Source organism: Pygoscelis adeliae, unplaced genomic scaffold (assembly GCF_000699105.1).
Source record: "Pygoscelis adeliae isolate BGI_AS28 unplaced genomic scaffold, ASM69910v1 Scaffold9, whole genome shotgun sequence".
Taxonomy (NCBI): domain Eukaryota; kingdom Metazoa; phylum Chordata; class Aves; order Sphenisciformes; family Spheniscidae; genus Pygoscelis; species Pygoscelis adeliae.
In genome coordinates, this window is record NW_008825557.1 from 2,931,276 (window position 1) to 2,936,508 (window position 5,233).

The 5,233-nt window shown below is 36.1% G+C and overlaps 1 protein-coding gene across 1 annotated transcript in view; it reads right to left on the reverse strand.

Moving 5' to 3' along the window:
* The window catches only part of KCND2 (potassium voltage-gated channel, Shal-related subfamily, member 2), a 294,641-nt gene that overhangs the window by 218,029 nt on the left and 71,379 nt on the right, over nt 1–5,233 (reverse strand). The window lies entirely within an intron of this gene.

A 5,233-nucleotide genomic window follows, 5' to 3' on the forward strand; every position in this document is an offset into this window, starting at 1 on the left:
TGCTCAAAAGGGATCACAGACTTTTATAGATCCATGTGATGTTTACCAGGCTATGAATTTCAACCCCATGCAGATGCCTAGATCAGGATGGGAGTTAAATTTTCTTGCATTTCTAAATTTACTTGCATGTCTTAACTGCATAAACCACTGCCATGTTAGGTCTACTTGGATGAACTCTGCACAAGAATGTAGGCCCACACAGCTCAGGATGGCACCATGCTTGCATCTGGTAAGCAATGGTGGTGTGTTTCTGCAGCACAAAAAGGTATCAAGTTAGCTGGCCTTGAAGTTCAGGTCAGGTTGGTTATTTGCTTGTGTAACACTGAAGTAATTGTGCTGTTTTCAATCTAGAAACCTTTAGGCAACTCGAACATGTGGGTTTGTGCACTGTGTTTTACTGAGCATAAGAAATATGACTTATGAGCAAAACAAGAAGATGTGTTCAAATTCTGGAAACCAAATTCCTTAAAGTGTGGCGTTACAGAAAGAAACAGAGGGGATTTTTTTTTCCCCATTCTTAAAAGAACATTTACGTTGCAATACAAAACAAAAATAGACAACATCAGTAATACCTCTGCATTTTACAGGACTCGGAGCAAAAAATTAAAATAACCGGTACCATGCAGTAAACCCTTTTGATGGATCCAAACCTTTTGAAATGGAAAGGCCTGCATTAAAATCTGGTTTCACATCATACTTAAAAGTAGTTGTTTCCATGTTAGGGTAAAATAGTGATGCTATGCACATTACAAAACAAATGAACAAGTAAAGAATTCTTGCCTCCACCGGTCTCTGACTCTTGCATTCTTAATCTTTTTTTCAGAACACTGAAATAAAATTAAAACAATCTAGATTTAAATTGACCATCTGTCCATTTTGCTTTCTTCTACTGTCTTCACAGCTTTGATTTCTTCATCGTGTTTTCTTAGGTTCAATACTCAGTGATTCACAAAGCCCAAAATGCTGGTTGGTAAACGGAAAACAAGGTGATGTGAGACAGTATCTCTTATTGAACTTCTCGAGAACAAATGCAATGTAAAGGTTACTGATCCATAGTGCAAGAGGCTGTTAGACCCTAAGGGCTGGATCTCTTTTGCATCATTTTAATCATCCTAAAGTTAGTTACTTCATAAACTTCAGTCATCTATGCTCCCTTTCTAATCAAGAAAGAGAAAAAAATACTTCCAGAGGGTAACGAAAAGAATATGCACTCTCATAAGATGCCTTTTCCATTCTTCAATGACGAAAAACTTCCATGATTTACCTAAAATATACCCATATCTATAATCTTAATTGAGACAACCCCCAAGCTAAAACCTGAAGTTAAATGCTTAAGTATGCCATGAAATTGTGTATTACTAAGCTTATTTACATTTCTTTTTATGTAATTCTGGGGTACGGGCTGAAAAGCCAAACTTCAAACAAGTTACAGGCAAAAATCATGTACCGATTCATGTACCATGAATCACATACCAGTTCTATTGGCAAACCTGGGCCTGCTTGTATGGATGTGCCTTTGATGGAAACTTCTGTCACAATTTCTATTTTGAGACATGCGAAGATTTACTTCAAGACTGCTAGGGACCTAAAAGCCTGAAACTCGATTTGATCTTGAGAATGACAGGGAGACACTGACTCATTAATCTGTTTAGGAGCCTCTTGTGTTCTTTGTTTTGTTATGAACAGAATGGTTATGAAAAGGAAAAGAAATACGATTTTAGAGCTGTTAAAGAGGTTAAAAGAATAAATAGTGCTTAGTTTATTTAGTTTTAAATTACAGTCTTTCTATTACTTTAACTTGGGGGTTTTTTGCATTTAGCATTCTCTTTGGATGTTAGGTCACTGGATTATTTCAGCACACTATTGTGCTGACTTTTTAAAGTATATTGTGAGCCCTAAATCTTATTTTTATGTTTTTCCTGAAAGAAATGTTATTTTCTGCATAGGATAAATCAATACAGAAGATCTGATTTTGAAAGCAGAAATATCTCTAAACCATCCAAAATTGTAGCCCCTGATGTGAATATAGAATACCATAAGTAGTTAGGCAAGCTGGGTTTTTTGTGCAAAAATGTGCAAATTTATAAAGGTAATTATTGTAGTAAAGCATGCAGATTTACAGTTTCACTCATGTTTTCTATGTTGGCCCTGGGATTCTGCATATTTCAAAAATCAGTGCTGAATGTTAATACTAGAAATACAGCATTATGAGGATAATTTTGTTCAGTATCTAAGGGCTAAAATTAATTAAAAAAAACAGTTATATTTTTATAAAGGTATATTTTATGGAAACATGATGAAAATGTTGGAGACATTATTTCTGTAATCAGGCCCAGTACCATGCTAGCCAATTTCATAATCTTTTTTCTTTGCATTATCTAGACCAATAAAGACTTCAGAGTAATTTAGAAATTATATTGTATCAAAGAAGTAGAAATAGTTATTAGGGTATACAGTTTTCATCTTCCTGTAGTTTTTATATAAGCTTTCTTATTTAATTCCTCAGCTGTTATGGTAGAACCTACTAAATTCCTTCAACTCTTTCAATTTCTATGATCTCATATGCACCAAGCTTTTGGAGGGGGAGTTGACACTCTTGCTTTTGTCAAGAGTACCTATGGGATTTCTTAGTGGACTTTCACCAGGCCAGCTTAGTACCTAAGAAAGCATCAGACTTTTATCCAGCCCTCTGCAATCTAACTAAAATGGAAAATAGTCCAACCAATTCTGTCTCCATTTTCACTGGAGGCATCTGTAACTCCTAGGAAAATAAAGGTAACTATACACAAGGTGCACAGTACAGTGTGGTTCTAGCCTTAGGCCTTTTTTTAAACTTTCATTGCATTGTATATGCATCTGTGTAAACAATGGCTTATGACTAGATTACTCAACAGTTTGGGGCTGTAGTAGATTGCTTTGTTTCACAGGCAAAATATGTTTTCTAAAAAGGTAAAGTAAGCAAAAGTATATAAAAAGTAAAACGAAAAAGGGTAAAGCTTGTCTGCATGAAAGTAAATTTCTTAGGACTAATCTGAAGATGTGGACTGACATGAAGTCATGGTCAAGCATACAGATCAACATCCTGTAAAGAGACATGGAATAATAGAAAACAATTGCCTCTCTTGACAGAGGATTTGAAAAAGAATGAGCTATGTTTATGTTAGAAATGGTAGATAACTTGGTTAAAGTACTCTTGGACTGCTTAAATACTATGGAGATGGACATAGTACAAGACACTTCGAAAAAAAATTGACAGACCTTCGTTCATCTTATTGAACACATAAATCCATGGAAACTGTGTAACTATTGCCTGAAAAACTTTTCTAAAAAATAGTGGCACATAACTGATATGTAGATATAAAATATGAAAGATTATTATGAGAAACTGCACGTCCCACAAGTGTAGTATTTCTTCACAACTTACATCTTATTTGAACTAAGTGAATAACCATCTCCTTTTGCAGGTTAATCTCTGAACATGATACACAGACTCTAATATGGCAAAATGTTTCTGTAATACTTAGAAATAAATTGAGGATATGTACGATACAAAAAAGAGAAACTGATTTCTGAGCAATCTTCTGATGGGAAAAAACTTGTTAACTGGATTTTCAAATGCCAGCCCACAATTCATTAGGTTTAATTTAACTAACCATGTCATATAGGGGGTAATCTTAGTGTACACAAAATTTTGTTCTACCACCTTTTGGGTACCTAAGAAACTGTCTCCTTTGATTAATTCAGTTCCAATTTTTTAAAGAAAGCATTATGGACATAGTGTTTTAGTAGTGCTTTAAACCAGCATTACCAACTGAAAGATTTGTTCAATCATCCCTTGATGCTTAAAGATTTATAGTAGGTCATTCAGTTATTATCATAGAATCATAGAATCATAGAATAGTTTGGGTTGAAAGGGACTTTAAAGGTCATCATCTAGTCCAACCCCCCTGCAATGAGCAGGGACATCTCCAGCTAGATCAGGTTGCTCAGAGACCTGTCCAGCCCGACCTTGAATGTTGCCAGGGATGGGGCATCCATCACCTCTCTGGGCAACCTGTGCCAGTGCTTCACCACCCTCAGCGTAAAAATATTTCTTCCTTATATCTAGTCTAAATCTACCCCCCTTTAGTTTAAAGCCATTCCCCCTTGTCCTGTCGCAACAGGCCCTGCTAAAAAGTCTGTCCCCATATTATGATAGCTAAACTTTGATAATGGTGAATAACCCAGATTTCAAAGAAAAGAGGTGTGGACGTGCAATTTAGGAAGTTTTAAGACAACTCCACATAACAGCCAACTCTTTAATGATCTAGCTAACACAGAAAGTGATAGAAAAGACATTCTACATTTGCTGTGAGAAATTGTGACAGCCTATGTCATTTAATCCTTTGAGTGTAATAATCCAAAACTTTAATAACGATAATTAAATGCAATTTAATTCTGATTATTGATCTTGAAAAGAATTTTATGATTTTTATTTTGTTGCTCCTTCCTAAAAATTACATTACAAAAGTGATCTTTTTTTAATTAATAATCGTACAACACTGCTAAAAAGTAAAAGCAAAACAGTTTAACAAGGCTTTTACAAAGCCATCAGGCTCTAGCTGGAACAGCACTTAAAACAAAGTCTCCAAGAAAACCAGTTACCTTAATCCAAAGGACATTGGGGGAGGGAGCTTCTTTTGTCTTTGTGCCATTAAAACCTAAGTCCCACTAACATTTACTGAAATCTGCTCTTAAGGACTGGATTCGGAGATGTGCCTTCATTGTCCATTCTCCTGTCCAGCTGTTACAGGTGTTCTCAAGACCACATCAGCATTGGCGTGTGAGTTCTCATTGCACCCCGATGCAAATGCTGACATCTCCCTGCTAATGCAGAAGGGCAGGCAGCGCTTTTGCTGGTCTTGCAGAATGGGGCAGGTAGAAAGGCCATCTTCTCAGCAAAGGCACTTGGCTTGGCTTTGGTATGTTCACCTTAAATCTCAGCAGGACTGCTTCACTGCACTCTTATGCTCCAATTTCCTGCCTTTTATCTTTATATCCTCTCCTCTCTGACTTTCAGTTATTTAAGTTGGAGCTTAGATTTGTCTTGCTGGAGCAGTTCTGTTTTGTTTAAGTAATTATCTAACGATTGACACAGAGGTTTGAACTTGGGTTGCCACTCCCTGGGGAAATGCTCTATAGCTGAACCATAAGCATGTCCTTCACTCTTTATTATTTACAGAAAAAGGAGTGG